The following is a 17,553-nucleotide window of genomic DNA, read 5'->3' on the forward strand; positions in this document are numbered from 1 at the left end:
GCATCTCTGAGATGAAGTAACTTTTGAGTTGGGACCTGAAGAGAGTGAAGGGCTTGAGCTGTGTGAAATAGGAGCATTTGAGCATTCCAGGCAGAAGGAACCGTAAGTGCAAAGGCCCTGTGGCAAGAGCAGCTTAGGAAGAGCAACGAGTCTACATTCGCTGAGGGTAGTAGACAAGGAAGAGTGTAGCATGGTAGAAGATGAGATCTCCTGGGTCATGAAGAGCCTTGTGGGCCATGATGCCTCCTTTGGCCTTTAAAGAGTAAGAGAGGGAACCCATTGGAGGGTTTTAAACAGAGGAATGACATTGTAATATACTCTACTTCAGTGATTTTCAAATGTCAGCAGTATGGGGATCACCTGGGTGTTGCCAAAATGCAGATTCCTTAGTCCCACCCCAGACCTATGAAAGCCCTGGGGTGGGGCCTGGGAATCTGCATTATCTAATAAGATTTGTCAGGTGACTCTGGGTGAGGAGTGTAGGGGAGGAAAACTTTTCCTTTCTTCCCTTCTAGGTTCTTTGGCTGGCCTAATAATTAAATTGACATAAAACAGATTAACAAGAGAAAAACAAATCTAATTTCTTGTATACAAGAGCTCATAGACATATGGGACTCAAAGAAGTGACTAAAGCAGGCAGCTTTTATACCTTTTAGATAAATAGTAAACTTGTGACGAATTGACAAGACAAAGGGGTTTGGGCTTGGGGTGGTAAATTGGTGAAGAAATAACAAGTTTGTTTGTACAGGCTTCTCAGCCCTAAAATCCCCATCTCTGGTGATAAAGATGTCTCTGTTTTTCCTGGTACATGGAGGGTACCTTTCACATGGGAGATTTATTTCCTGCTTTCAGGACCACAAAGCAGGATCAGAGTGTCCTTCTTGCACTGGTTGTTTCCTAAGTAACTTTAATTCAAAATAATCACTGTTGCAAAGTGGCATATTTGGGGTGGCCTGCCCCAAACCCCATCAGGAACACACTCTGAGAAATACTGCTTTAGAAGGATCGGTCTGGCCACTGTGTAGAAAACACAGTAAGGGCAAACGCAAAAGTAGGGAGGTCAGCTGGGAGGCTGTCACACTATTCTGAGCCAGAATGTTGGTGACCTGGATCAGAGTGGTTGTGATGTTGCTTATCACCTTGACATACTTGTTTTTTCTGAACTTGACTCTGCATCTCTAAAATGTACAATATAAGATGTTTTCAGACTTTAAAGATTAGAAATATGTATAAAATGTTTGAAAATATATTTCCAGCATATGCTTAAGTCCAATAAAATAGATGATCTATAGATTGACTCCTGACTCCCTCCAGTCTGACATCGGGCTCTGATTTAGCGAGATTATACCCTCATACCTCATTCTCAAGCACCATTTACAAGTGGTGCATCCACCTTCCCACTCACACCCGAAGAAAGCACCATCTCGAAAGATAAGATCATTTCAAATATGAAATACCTTTTTCCTTTTGTATGTATATAGGCAACTTCTAATTTGATTTTAGGCTCCAGGTGAGTGTTCAATGCAATGACTAGATAGGCAAAAAGGTCCTTCTTCATCACTTCAACACATACTGCCCTTCCTGCTAAGTCAACACCTTACTCTGATGTAGTGGTTTTTCACTTTATAGCATGCTTTTGTCTGTATTATATCAATAATTTTCACAATGGCCCTGTCTAAGTATTAAAAATTCCATCTTCAGGCAAGTCGACTGGACCTCAGCAAAGTTAAATGACTTGTATAAGGTCAATTCTCTCAGATACAGTGGAGCCAAAACCAGAATTCCAAGTTTTCTGATCCCATTACACCATGTGGCAATGTGTGTATGTGTGTGTGTGTGTGTGTAGGGGTGCTTGTGTGGAAGTGTGTGTTTGCATTTTGTTCTGTAGCTGAACAGCAGTTATTTTCCTTTTTATTTTTTTTCCTCTCTCACAAATACTCGTACACATTTAGAATAGAGCATTCTTTATCAGTATTTTTTTTTTGTAAGGAAGATCGGCCCTGAGCTAACATCTGCCAATCCTCCTCTTTTTGTGGAGGAAGACTGGCCCTGGGCTAACATCCATGCCCACCTTCCTCCACTTTATATGGGACGCCGCCACAGCGTGGCTTGCCAAGCTGTGTGTCGGTGTGCACCCGGGATCCGAACCAGCGAACCCCGGGCCGCCGCAGCGGAGCGCGCACACTCAACCACTTGCGCCACTGGGCCAGCCCCGAGCATTCTTTATCTTTAGAATAATATTATCTATTAGTTAAGAATACCAAACTGGTGAAAGAAATATACAGTGATTACCTGTGTACACATCACCCAGCTGAAGAAATAAAACACTACTATACAGTTAAAGCTTTCGATGTGCCTTCCCTGATCCCATATTCTTCTCTGCCCTTACAGGTGATACTGCATTTTAAGGGCCCACATATTTTTAAATGAGTAGTCTTTTCAAATATTATCAGTTTAGTTTGTGTCTAAGAATAATTGCATATATATGTATTCATATATATGTATGTATGTGCATGTATATGTATATGTATATAAATACATGCTTGAAGTTTGAGAAATTGATTTACTATAATCTTAATTAAGATTAATAATATATTGCATTTCTATAGCAATTAACATTTACAAAATACTTTGAAATATTTTATCACATTTTACTTTTACTAATTGACACGTGTGCCTTAGTCCTCTCAACCTGAGAAGTCTCTGAAAATCGAATAGATATGCATGTGTGAGCCTGGTTAGTGCAAGGTAATTGCTTTAGATATTCCTATATCCTAACCACTGTGCATCTGCTAGAGACTAATGCTTCAGAATTCTCATTTCTGAATAGGCATTAATGTGAAGCAGAGGGGTATTATTCCACTTTTGAGTTGTAATCAAATGCACCATCTATATGCATAAATAAATTTTAATTCATGACACATTATTAGAAATAAAAAGTTGACATATATTTAACTAAGAGTAACACCTGCAGGTGTCTTGGAACTTCTTGACATTCTTTATTGACAGTTCTCATAAATCAGATTTTCTCCTATGGTTTCTTTCCTATTTCTGTTTAGATAAAGCTGGATGAATTGTCTCTTTGTTTCATTCCTTAGCTTTTCCGGAGGCACATTTTGCTCTAGAAAGGGGAAAGAAAAGTTAACTGATTTTCTTCCTCAGACTCAGAATGGGTGCAATAATTTTTTATAATATATTTCACACCATTATTCTCGTCTCACAAAGCAATTTATCATCTTTAACCTGATTTTTTTCCATAAGGCTAAATAATCATTTTTATATTAGGGATAATACTGCTGCTGGAGGAATGTATAAAGGACTGCGGAATAGTCGAATTGGGAGGAAAGTAAAGTTTACCCTTGACCAGCTGGTATATGCTAAGTAATATAAGGAAATGAATGGAATAGGGTGGTAGCCCCAGACTAGCACAGGGAGGGAGGTGATCCAACCTTATTTATTAGCAAAATCTTGTGGACTTCAAGAGAGAATTCATTCTTCAGAATGAGGGGTGGAGGGGATGACATATCATGGATAATGGCATACAAATAATCTGTTTTTGTTGCGTGGATTTCCTACAATGCAATTTCCTACAATGCGATAGTTATGGTAATTATTATTTTTTAAAGTACTGATTATATCCATGAACCTCAAAGAGATGGATCTGTTAGTTAAGAAATGCCAAACTTGTGAAAGGAATAATACAGTGATTACCTGTGTACACATCACCCAGCTGAAATAATAAAAAGTTACTTACAGTTCAAGGCTTTAACTCACCATTTCTGCCCTTTGGAAGTCTGAAAATCTTTCATTTGAACTAAATTAACTCTCTCAGGAGATTGGGGCTATGAGAGAGAAGATTTGTACCACAGTTAGCATGCTGCTTGGAAAGATGGTGTTTAGTATTCTGTGGATTACCAAAGTTACAGAGTAAGTAGAAGGCTCTTGAAGAGATGGGGAGGGGAACAGTACTTCAAACCCAGTCTGCTATGATTTAAATACGTCCAAACTTGTACTCCATGGACTTTTCTAGCAAATTATTTGTCAAATTTCAAATTGAGCTTTCCATTTTACATTGAATATTGGGCTTAAAGCTAGCTGACATTAACTTAGAAGATATTTTATTAATAGCTGTCCAGAGAGAGTAAAGGGCAACTTTACCACAAAATATAGGATAAGGAAAGCATATTAAGGAAAGATTATAAGTGAAACTAGATGTCATATTCTGATTAAGAAAATGTGATAGAGCCTGATAACATGGAATTATTTTGGCATCGTAACACAACAAAATACTTGACAATATTGCTGTGTAATCATTCTGCATGCAACGGGGCTTGGCTAAATCTAGACTGACAACACAGTGGCTGGTTTAAATTGTAGTTCAGCTGGCTACTTAGCATGGAAATCAAAAGTAAACATGTAATTCCTGAAAACAAGGGATGGTTTATGGAATAAACATTTTTCTGCTTTGGAAAAAAAGCTTTATGAAATTCAAGAGGGTTTTGTTTTTAAAACGTTACTTACTAATTGCTTTTAAGCATAAAAATAACTCTTAAGGTTTTTCTCTCAGTCTGCTCCATACTGTTGCATATACAATATTTAATTAGATGATTCATTAAATTTATGAATGTTTTCAACTCATGTTGAATATAACTTATTAAATTTTAATTTTAAATGGCAGTGTAATAAGCCCTTTTGGAGTCACCCTGCTTAGGCTGGCTGTGACTACAGACATTTATGTATTTTGCCTGTGCAGCTGGAGCTGCAGGCACACATGGAACATCTGAACAGTTCTTCTTCCCTCTACTCTCTACCTGCCTTCAGCCCAGGTAGAACTTATCAAGTTCTCTTTATTTTGGTGCTTTCCCCAGTGATTTGCATATAGGTGGTATTCAACAAATGCTAAGTGATGAAAATATTTCTGTTTGATCAGCCAGTGTAGTCAAGTGGAATAATTGCAAAATTTTAAAAAGTCAGGTGTCCCAGCTTTGTCTGTAAGTATCTGTGCAATCTTAGGACATCCCCTGACCTCTCTGGACCTTGGTTTTCTTACCTGTCATCTGAATGGCTTAGACCCAATGGTTTCTGAAGATCAGCCTGGGATTAACCTTCTATAGTTTCATAACTCCCTCCCCTCTCATTCTGCCTACTATCTTCAGTTCCATCTTCACCTCCACTGGATATGCTACTATATAAGCTACCTTAATGTCATATGGCTAAGTATTTGTTGTGCTTTCAGTTTTTCAGATTCATCAATAACTTCTACATTAACATTTGGAGAAACGTAAAAACAGCCTCTCCCTGTAAACTGAGAACATTGCTACATATTTGAAATCTGGATCATCGAGTTTAAACACACTTCTGGTTGAGAATGGCCCTTGCCTTCCTACCCTCAATGTTCTCCATAAACATTTCCTGTCTGCTTCCATTTACTGCTTTGATGGGGTTCCAGGAGGACAAGCTACCAAATCTTCCAAATCCCTTTGTCAGTGAGAGCTACGCACTTCCCAAATTGCACCTCAGTTTCCCCAGCTGTCAATTTAGGGAGCTTTATTTGATGATATCTATAATTCATTATATTCTGATTATATATGAATCTATGTTTGGGGAAGCCAATTATTTAAAGACAAGGAAAGACAGAAGAACTTTTAATGAGCACCTACTGTGCACCAAAATGGTAGGTATAATTTAAAGGTAAGGAAACTGAAGACCAGAGAGGTTAGAAAGCATGCCTAATCATTAACAAACTAACAAAACTACAAATGACAGAGTCAGGACTTGAATCTGTGTCTATCTGATTCCATAAGCCTTACTGGCTGGAAAGGTAAATTGCATCTGTTTTATTTTATTTATTTAATTTGGTAGGTAATGGGAAACAAGTTTTTGAGCAAGGGTTAGTGTGATAAAAGGCATAATTTAAGAAGGTTAGCATGATGGTGTTCCTGGAGGATAACAGCCATGTTTAATTCATCCCTTTACTTTCAACATCTAACACAGTATTTAGCAAATGCTAGATACACAATTGATGTTTATTGAATGAATGGATGGATGAATGGATGGATAGATAACTGAATGATGGTGATGAATAAGTATTAAAATCAGAGAAAGGAGAAACGCTAGTGATAATGCTACTGTGATAATCTGGACATGAAGCAATAAAACTTTGAACTGTGGTAGCAGTGGGAAAGGACACATGCAAAGAGGAAAAATTGACTGGACCTGGAAACAAATTAGATGTGGGCATGATAAAAGTCAACAATAACCCTAAAGCTTTTGAAACCTTGTTAGTTGCCATGATGGTTTGATACCATTCTCAGAATTCTGGTGGTCACCTTGTAGTCTGGCATTTATTACCAAGTGCAGTGGAGGTCTGCAAACAAAAGAGAACAAGTGGAACACACTACCACCTGAATGAATTATAAAACTGAATCCATTTGTATTTGAGTTTGACCCACATGAGGACTGAATATAGTGAAAGGGAGGTGGTGGAGAAAATAGAGGATAGAGGTCCCATGTAGAGAGTAATTGCAAGAAGCTATTATTGACACTGATTTCTTTTAAACTATTTTATGTCTTATTTTCCCCCTTTTCTTTCTTTAATCAAGATGTCTGTCAATTGGTATTGAAATGGATATTATTTATTCATGTGTAGGGGTCTTCCAGCATGGGAAAACAGAGATTATTGCTAATTACCATGGCAATTGTACCAGTCCAAGTTATGTACCTTTCACAAAGCAAACACCTCGTTGATGAGGTTGCTAAGAACCAAGAGGTGATGAACCTAACCAATACCATCTTTGACGCCAAGAGGCTGATTGGTTGCAAGTTTGATGATGCCACAGTTCAGTTAAAATGAAGCACTGGCCTTTCCAAGTGATTTGTGAAAAGGGAAGGCCCAGAGTAATTGTAGAATATAAAGGAAATAATATTTTTCCCCAGAGGAGATTTCTTCCATGGTTCTAAGCAAGATGAAAGAGTTTGCTGAAGCCTATTTAGGGGGAACAAAAGTAGAAAATGCAGTAATTACTGTTCCAGCCTGCTTAAATGGTTCACAGTGTCAGGCCATCAGGGGCCTGACTGATTCAGGGGCTGTCACTGATCTTGATATCCTGAGATGCATGAATGAGCCTACTGCAGCAGCCATAGTCTATGGCCTGGATTAAAAAAAAAAAAAAATGAAGCTTTAAAAAAGAGAAACGTGCTCATCTTTGACTTAGGTAGTAGCCGTTTTGATGTATCTATCCTAAACATCAAGGATGACATCTTGGAAGTAAAATCCACAGCTGGTAACACCCATTTGGATGGGGAAAATTTTGATAACTGTATGGTGAATCACCTGATTGAAGAGTTCAAAGGTATAGTCTCCAACAAGCAGGCAGGGTGCCGCCTCCAGACTACCTGTGAGAAGGCAAAATGTATCTTGAGTTTCTTTGCTCATGCCGGGGTTGAAATTGATTCTTTCTATAAGGGTTTGGATTTCTACACTTCTATTTCCTGAGCCCACTTTGAGTATAGTGCTTATCTCTTTCCTGGTACCCTGAAGCTAGTAGAGCAATCTCTGACGGATGCCAAACTTGACAAGAGCCAGATTAATGAAATTGTGGTAGTGAGTGGTTCTACTTGTATTCCAAAGTTCCATAAATTGCTGAAATGTTTTTTGAAAGGAAAGGAGCTCAACAAGACCATTAACCGTAATGAGGCGGTGATATATGGTGCAGCTGCACAAGCAGCTATTTTCGTGGGTGACAAATCAGAGAACGGGCAAGATCTCCTATTCCCTGATGTTGCCCCTTTCTCTCCGGGCATTGAAACAGCAGGGAGGATATAACATCCTTTATCAAGAGAAACATCACCATTCCTACAGAGCAAACCCAGATGTTTACTTCTTACTTTGACAATCAGACCACTGTCTTAGTGAAAGTGTATGAGAGAGAAAGGGCCTTAACTAAAAGAAATAAACTGCTTGGCAAGGAACTGCTTTCTGGGATCCTCTAGCTTACTATGACATTCCTAAAATCCAGGTGACCTTTGACAAAGACACCAATATCATTCTCAATGTAACTGCTGCAGACAAAAGTACTAGCAGGAAGAACAAAATCAACGTTACTAACGACAAAGGCCGTCTCAGTAGACATGATATTGGCTAGATTGTAAAAGAAGCAGAGAAATATAGATTGGAAGATAATAGAGAGAGAGTAGCAGCCAGAAATACTATAGAATCCTACACCTTCAATGGCATGCAAACCGTTGAAAATAATACTCTGAGGGGCCGGCCTGGTGGCGTAGTGGTTAAGTTCACATGCTCCGCTTCAGCAGCCTGGGGTTCGCCAGTTCGGATCCTTGGCACGGACCTACACACTGCTTATCAAGCCATGCTGAGGTGGCATCCCATATAGAGCAACTAGAAGGATGTACAACTATGGCATACAACTATCTACTGGGGCTTTGGGGAGAAAAAAGGAAAAAAGGTGGAAGATTGGCAACAGATGTTAACTCAGGGCCAATCTTCCTCAAAAAAAAAAAAAAAGAAAAAATAATACTCTAAGACTCAAGATCAATAGAGAGGATAAAAGGAAGGTTCTTGAAAAGTGCTAGGAAGTGTTAAGCTGCCTCGAGTGTAACCAAATTATTGAAAGAGATGAGTGTGAGTGTAAGCCGAAAGAGTTTTATAGAGTCTTCATTCTGAGTGTTATCAGGCTTTACTAAGCCGTGGGATCTGGGCGCTCTGGATCCCCCAGCTCAGAGGAGCCTAGATCTAGTATTGATGAAGAGGACTAAAAAGTCATTCTTTGGAAAAACTTTCCTGTTCTCTACAACCATTTATGCAGTTTCTGTTTCAATATTTCATACTTAGTTTGCAGCATTAGTGTTTATGAAAAAGGAAAGATTCAAAATATAGTTTAATGATAAAAATTTGTAAGTTTATTCAACATTTTAATATTAATGTTTCTACAACTTGTGGGTTTATGAACTTCAACACATTTTTTAACACCTGAAGTTTATGTATGGTGACTTGTTTGGGAATTAGCACTTATAAAATATTTAAACACTTGGGGCCAGCCCGGTGGTGCAGCGGTTAAGTGCGTGCACTCTGCTGGGGCGGCCTGAGGTTCACAGGTTAGGATCCCGGGTGCGCACCAATGCACTGCTTGTCAAGCTATGCTGTGATGGCATCCCATGTAAAGTAGAGGAAGATGTGCAGGGATGTTAGCCCAAGGCCAATCTTCCTCAGCAAAAAAGAGGAGGATTGGCATCAAATGTTAGCTCAGGGCTGATCTCCTCACAAAAAAAAAAAAAAAAATTGAACACTTAACTTTGGTAATAAGAAGGAGGTTGTATTACTATCCCACAGTCTCAACACTTTAATAATAATTACTACTTGTGAGCAAATATTGTGGCCACAAACTTGTATGAACATTCTGTTCTACTCATCTATATACTACATTAGAATTTACCACTTTTAGTCACATTTCTGTGTATTTCTTCAAAAAGTCTTCCTAACTTTCTGATGTCTGCATCTCTCAATTTACAGAAAAATTACAGTCCTTCCTGGTCCAAATTGTCGTCTGACATTTTGTCTGCTCATTCTATGTTGCTTAACAGGGGCCAGAACATTTTTTCTTACCACCGATTGTTCAAACATTAACTCCTCAGCTACATATGTAAAAACACTTGTTGATATAAGGAGGAAAAGATCTATTTCTTGAACTTCTTAAACTCAATACAATTTCCATTAAAATATGGTTGTAATGACAACTTGTCAATGAATCCTATGGCATTTGTCAGTTATAGGAAAGAAATATTTCCTTATCACAGTTATGGTAGTGTATTTTGACTGTCATTCTTAAGGGTAGGAGTATATTTAATATACTTAAAATAGAGAAAGCATATTAAAGGGAGGGGTACTGACCATAGGAACAGTTAGAATAGACTTTAAAGGAAACAATAAAGAATGTATTAATTTTGGTTAGGTGAGATATCTGATTTTCTGAAGTTTCTCAGGGCTTCCTTTATTCCATGGACTTAGAATATTGAAAGAAATGCTGATCATAGGTTGGAGCCTAAGACCAGAGATGTGAGTATTTGGCATCTTGGGTCAGTGCATGGGTACATGAGCCAAGGGCGGAAACATCCTATTTAAGGTAAACTCAGTTTTCCAATCTTAATTGTACATATTAATATAGAGTATTGAATTAACCAAATCAATCTCTGAATGAGATCAGTTCCTTTCAGCTCAATTATCCAACCTTTTTTGAACATTCTCTATTCAAATACCTGAATTAGAGCAGTGCGTTGACCCCTAGAAGCCCACATTTCAGTGAAGTAGTAATGGCAAAAGTTGAGAGCTGAACATGTGAAGGTTACAGGATGATCCAGAGTGGCTGAGGGTATCATACTGGCTTTAGAGAAGAAGTAGATGAGGGGGGCATGGTAGTCCTGGCAGAATGCCCAGAGATAGGAGTTGTGCTCCACAAATAGTAGTTACCTTTCTCCTTCCCAAGGATGAGAATGGGTCTGGTTGCTTAGGGCCTTAAAACTGGGTATTTCAAGAACATGAAGTTGTGAGAAGTGGTGGGTCAGGGGCCAAATAGACAATTTGGTGGAGTGGGCGTGGATAAATATCACAGGGCAAAATTAAAGTGGGATTTCTAAAGGCCATGGGAACAGCAACTAGGGAGTTTTGATGAGAGGAAAGGCAAGGCAAGGCTTATGTTAGATGAGTAGGCCAAAGGCTGGGGGAAGCCCGCGGAAACTGAGGGAACAGGAAATACCACCAGCCACAGGAAGTGCTGTGTGAGTTTACTAGGACTGCTATAACAAAGTACCACCAACTGGATGGCTTAAACAACAGAAATGTATTCTCTCACAGTTCTGGAAACCAGAAGTCTAAAATCAAGGTGTCTGCAGAGTTGTTTTTTTTCTGAGGGCCATGAGGGAAGGATCTGTTCCAAGCCTTTCTCCTTGGCTTATAGATGGTCTTTCTCTCCCTCTGTCTTCACGTGGTCTTTCTTCTGAATATGTCTGTGTTCTAATCTTCTCTTCTTATAAGGACACCATCCGTACTGGATTAGCACCCACCCTAATGACCTCATTTTAACTTAATTATTTCCGTAAAGATCCTGTCTCCAAATACAGTCACGTTCTGAGATAGTAGGGGTTAGGAGTTTAACATACGGATTTTGAGGGAAGACACAATTCAGCTTATAAGAAGTGCCTTGTTTTTAATAAACATCATCTCCTTCTCTAAGTAACTGCTGGACTCTGAGCCAGATAAAACAGATGAATAAGATGGCTCTTGCTCTTAGAATGCTCACTATATATTGGGGTAGGTGTTTGGGGATTCATTCTCCCTTGGCATCTGAGTAAAGGTTTGAAGGATTTGGTGATTAGAATGAGCCTAGAAAAATAAATGAGAAGGATTTGGGGGGAGTGTGCTGAGACATCTCAAGCAGAAGGAAAATAAGATGGGTGAGGGAAGAGTGCAAAATTTTCTTTGTATGTGCCAAATTTAGATGGTAGAATCATATAAGCCTAAGGAGTATTAATATGGAGATGTCTCAAATGTAAACATAACTATATATTTGCATCACTTTCAGTGAAAATGAGGCTTTGTTTGATTTTAGTTTTTGTAAAACATTAGACACACTGCCTTGATGACAGCTTCTTGGGGACATGCAATATAAACAAAACTGACAGAACACTAGTGTTTATCCATCTGACTGATGTGAATTTAGTGGTATTTAGAACTAAATGATTTTCCAGAATCTCACAAAATGAATACAAGTTTGCTAAATTTTGTTTGAGAGGCAGGAGTGAATAACCACTGCAGTGTTCCAAGAAACAAGGCCTGAGACAATATTTTGAAGCTATTGGCAGTTATTTCTGTGTTGAGAAAAAAGATACTATGCTGGACTTAGTAATTTCTCAATAAAATAGCTCATTGACTAATAAATTCTTAGATTTTATGACTTTTAAAATCAAAATTATATATTACTGTTGGGTTTCCAATAGTATTACATTGAAACTCTAAAGTCCAGTAGCTATAAAAGATCATTAGATTTAATTAATCGAACATAGGTTATGTTTTCTAATATGAATTATATTTGCATACTTAACACATGCTTTCACTTTTTCATATAGAAATACGATGGTGATTTACAACACACACATATATGAAGTTAGTGTGTCAAATAAGGGCCATGTAAAATTGTTTTTGCTGTTTTATCCCTCTATTAACATCTTATAACAAAAGATTCAACAAAAACAACAGACATTAAAAAGTTTTCATCTGGCTCCATGATGCCTTCAGACCTCTCCAGTAATTACTCCTGAGCTTCCTCAGTTTGTACTTTGTAACTTGCCTCCAATAAATCAGAGTGAGTCCTAAAGGAGAATTGTTGTTTTCAGCATTCAGGTAAATTCTTCACAAGAATTACACTGGCTTCAGTTTGAGTAGATTATTTTCATTGTGACTCACCTGTGGCCTGTTTGTATGTTAAGGCTGCTTGACCTCCATGCTTAGTCACTTCCCCATACACTCTATGGGCCAATTTCTGAGGTGTAAATTTACCCTAACATTGGCTTCAGGAAAACCCACAGAAGCAGGACAACTGTGTCAATATCACTGTTGATTTTCCCTTATAAACATTCTGTTCACTGAGCTCTTAGTTAATAAAGAACATTGAGCTCTTTCCATTTCCTATAAGTTGAGAGCAATTTCCATCAGGAGGTACCAAAGAGGGCTTCTCAAGAGTGCAGTCTGTTTAAGAAGAAGGGACATACCATGAAAGAAGACATCATAAAGTAACATGCAAACAAAAGCAGGTCACTTGGAGGCATTCACCATGTAAACCTTGGTCAAGGAACTGGGAGGCAGGAGGGCTGGTTTTGTAGAGGAAGGAACTCTGGATCCAGCTGACCCCTATTTACAGATTGTCTCTTAGCCTGTCTTTGCTCAGATATTGAGGAAGTCATATATAACAGCAAATCCTTACATAGCACTGTGTGCCAAGTAAAAACGTGTGTGTATGTGTGTGTATATATATATATATATATATATACACACACATACACGCTAATTTGATCCTCACTAAAGCTCTATGAGATAAATACATTTATTCTCCATTTTACAGATGAGGAAACTGAGGCACAGAGAGGTTATGGAACTTGCCCAAGGTTATCCAACTAGTAAGTGTTAGAGCTGGAATTTGAACCCAGGAAGTGTCTCCTAAGAAATATTTGGGTCACTCATTCCTTGCACACACACCACATACACGCACTTAGAAACACACACATAGGGCTGGAGACCTGTCTCTGAATTTCAGCCCCAGCTCTGACCTTCATGCGCAGTTCCTGCAGCTAGACAGAGGCTCTCTGTTAGTACCTGTACTCCTAATTGATTTTTGTTTTTGTTTTGCCAAGTTGTGCTCCGCGTATCTCCCAGAAAACCCTGCTTACCTCTTCTTGGACTGCCCTGTTGCCAGGCTCCTGTTGCTAAGTCTCCTTCCCTCTGGATGTTGTACCTTTCACTAAGTGAATGCTTCTCCCCCCACCCCCATTATTTTCTGGATCAAATTAGTGGTGCCCTTCTGACCTACAAAAAGCCAACTACTTTCTTAACCATCCCAGCTGGCCCTATATGGCAATAGTTGTATCTGTGGTTCTTGGACTCAGATGACATATGAAAGGTATGTGGTGACTTGGTTTTTGCAAGGCATAGCATACGAAGTGGAGGAGATGATGTAGATGACGGTATCCACAAAGACACGCAGAAGGAAAGGCTGGACGTTGTAAAAGTAACTCACTTGGAATGTTATTCCCATATCAAGAGTTGACCTCCTTTCTCATTTCTTAAGTACTACTTCATTTACATCTGTTGAGTAAAATAATAATAAAATAAGTAAATGTAACATTTCCACTTCACTATCCTTAACAATGGCTTTTAAATTTTTTGGTTGATTATATTCCAGTACCTTCCCTGAAATTCTGGGAATGCAGCCTATCATAGTCTATATTACAGTGGTTCAGTCCTACCTTACTTATAGATATTGGGAATAAAATTGGCCTTGCTAAAATATTTGACCACTTCATGTCCTCACAGTCTTTCTTTACGTCTCAGGGTGTGTAGTATTTCTAAATGAACCACAGCAAATCAAATGACTAATATCACACAGTGTTAGGACAAAGAAAGAAAAACAGTCTGTAATGTCTTCTTATGATAGTTCATTGAGAGTGGTGGCGCCTATGAAGAAGCATGTTGAAGTGGAGAATGGTGCTCAAAGGCTGTAATCCAACTCTTAGCCCTCCCATTATTTGGATGTTTGACTTAGTGCAAGCCACTCAGTATCCTACAGCCATAGACAACTCACCTATAAAAGGTGGGTTTTGGAATAGTTCTCTCAAATAATAGCTTGCTTCACTTAAACTAGTAGAACTAAAATCTGACATTGGCAAAGCTGTGCAGAAACAGATATATATTACCGATAGTGTTAAAATTGACCCATTTAGAGGAATTTGGCAGAATATAAATATTGCATCTTTTGACCTAGTCATTAGGTTTCCTCACATTTAAATTTATGTTAAGAAAACTAATCCAAACTGAGAAAAACTCTCTCTCACTAAAATACTGTTTATAATAGCACATTATTTATTTTAACACCAATCCACAGAAAGAAAAAAAAAAGTAAATGCTCAGTGATAGAGTAATACTCTAGTAAATTAGTGTCTCCACTAGATAGAATATTATGTGGCTATTAAAAATGGTGAATATGGAGCCCATTTTACTACCGGAGTCAGGAAACTATAGTCAAGCTGGACCAAATCCATCCTACTGCCTATTTGTGAATAAATTTTTATTGGAACACAGCAATGCCTTTTCCTTTTTTTGGTGAAGAAGATTAGCCCTGAGCTAACATCCATTGCCAAGCCTCCTCTTTTTGCCCAGGAAGATTGGCTCTGGGCTAATATCCCTGCCCATCTTCCTCTACTTTATATGGGACACTGCCACAGCATGGCTTGATAAGCAGTGCGTCGGTCCATGCCCGGGATCCAAACCTGCGAACCCTGGGCCGCCAAAGCGGAGTGCGCGCACTTTACCACTACGCCACCAGGCCTGCCCCACAATGCCATTTCTTTACGTATCTTCTGTGGCTGCTTTTGTGCTACAATGGCAGAGGTGAGTAGCTGTGAGAGACTGTATGGTTGCAAAGCCTAAAATATTTACTATATGGACCTTTATAGAAAGAATTTGCAAACCCCTGACTTAGAAGATACTTCTAATGAAAGGAAAGCAAAACCCTGAATTGCATATACAGTGATGACTGTAAATTTTACTATAACTGTAAAATTTATTCTGTTTGCACATTGAATATACATGTACAGGCAACATGCGGATAAACAGAAGAGACATGGATATGGCTGGATTATAGAGGTGAAATAAGGTGATTTATTTTTCCAAATCATTTTGCTGTTCCTGTTTTAAATTAATAAACCGACATTTTAAACCTTGAATGTGTCCTTCTAGGCCGGGGTGCTGTGGCAAAAGAAATGTCAATATGCTGGCCTGCGGTAAGTGCACGGGGTGTGGCCATTGCTGTTTGGGCACTGGCATCCTAGAACAGTTGGCCAATGCCAATGACACTAACATTACATATTATTCATGTAGGATACCCTCTCCTTGACAGTGTTGCTTATCTGCTTTCAATAGACAGTTCTCTTTCCCCTGCTGCATCTCTAGACTATGAGCAATTAAAGGGTTGAGTAGAGTATTGATGACAGGAAGAACATGCTCTGTTATTCTGTTATTCTGACAGCCCAGCAGTACTGAAAATAGCAAGATAATTTGACTCTACACACCATTAGTGCTTCAAAAAGTGGTACTTGCTCTTGGAACCTCTCAAGGCTTGAGACAGTCTACAAATTGGAGAAACCAAACTCATAGGGTGTCTGTTAGTCTTTAAAGGGGATGGATCAAAAGCAAGTCAGCATAGTAGTTATCTCCCAGTGACATGAACAAGGCTCGTCATTTGCGCCTCATAATAATGTTGTGCTCTCTGTTGCCAAGAGGAGGATGCTAGAGTTGTAAGGTTCCAAAGTGAGGAGAGACCTTCGCCAGATCAGTCATTTCCTAGGCCTCACTTTCCCACCTAGAAAAATGAAGACACCATCAGATGAGTGCTTCTCAACCATGGCCACAGTAGAATCACTTGGTGGTTAGAGTTGTGGGGGGCAGGGGGAAGGAGGAGGAGGAAGGAGGAATTGGGGCACTTTGTAAGCATATATTCTTTGAAATCTATCCGGATGATTCTGATGTGCATCCAGGGCTAATTATTGGGCTAAATGATCTCTAAATTTCTTTGTAATTGTGTTTTAGAATATAAATATATATATACATGCCACACGTGTGTGTGTGTGTGTGTGTGTGTGTACGTACACATGTTGTGGAGGTATCTGCTTTATTTTGTCATCAAATGGTAATCAAAAGCTATGAAAACAAATTATTTTTAATAGTATAGCTACCATTTATTGAACTCCTATATATGCTAGGTACTTGCTAAATCTTATTTTTTAAAGTAAAAATTGTCTGCAAATTAAAACCATGGTGAGAGATCACCTCATACCTGTTAGGATGTCTATTATCAAAAAACAAGAGGTAAGAAATGCTGCCGAGGATGTGGAGAAAAGGGAACCCTTGTACACTGTTGGTAAGAATGTAAATTGGTACAGCCACTATGGAAAACAGTATGGAAGTTCCTTAAGAAACTAAAAATAGAACCACCATATGATCCAGCAATCGCACTTTTGGGTATTTATCAAAAGGGAATGAAATCACTATCTTGGAGAGATATTTGTACTCCCATGTTAATTGCAGCATTATTCACAATAGACAAAATGTGGAAACAACCTAAGGTCCTTCAACAGATGAATGGATAAAGAAAATGTGATATATATATATATACACACACACACACACACACACACACACACACACACACATACAGTCATGCGCCGCATAACAACGTTTTGGTCAATGACGGACCGCATGTACAATGGTGGTCCCATAAGATTAGTACCATATAGCCTAGGTGTGTTGTAGGCTATACCATCTAGGTTTGGGTAAGTTCACTCTATGATGTTTGCACAATCATGAAATCGCCTAAAGACTCATTTCTCAGAATGTATCCCTGTTGTTAAATGATGCATGAATGTGTATATAGATATATAGATATACACACATACAATATACAGTATGTATATAATATACAGTATATATATACACTATATATATGTATGTATATATAAAATGGACTATTATTCAGCTGTAAAAAAGAAGGAAATCTTGCTATTTGTGACAACATGGATGGACCTTGAAAACATTATGTTAGCAAGTGGGGGGGGGAATAGGAAGAGGCTGGTAAAAGGGTCAAAAAATAAAGTAAAAATCATCAAGTTTAACCCTCCTAACAAATCTCTGAAGTTGATATCATTGCCATCATTCCAATTGAAGCTGAAGAAACTAATGTTTATCAGGGATTAACTATTTTGCCCAAGGTCATA

The 17,553-nt window shown here is 38.6% G+C and overlaps 1 pseudogene; it reads left to right on the forward strand.

The window, feature by feature from the left end:
• Positions 1-3,889: 3,889 nt before the first annotated feature.
• On the forward strand, positions 3,890-9,567 carry LOC101389575 (heat shock-related 70 kDa protein 2-like; annotated as a pseudogene).
• Positions 9,568-17,553: the final 7,986 nt, after the last annotated feature.

Source organism: Ceratotherium simum, chromosome X, assembly GCF_057802395.1.
Source record: "Ceratotherium simum simum isolate JZ-2026a chromosome X, ASM5780239v1, whole genome shotgun sequence".
NCBI lineage: Eukaryota > Metazoa > Chordata > Mammalia > Perissodactyla > Rhinocerotidae > Ceratotherium > Ceratotherium simum.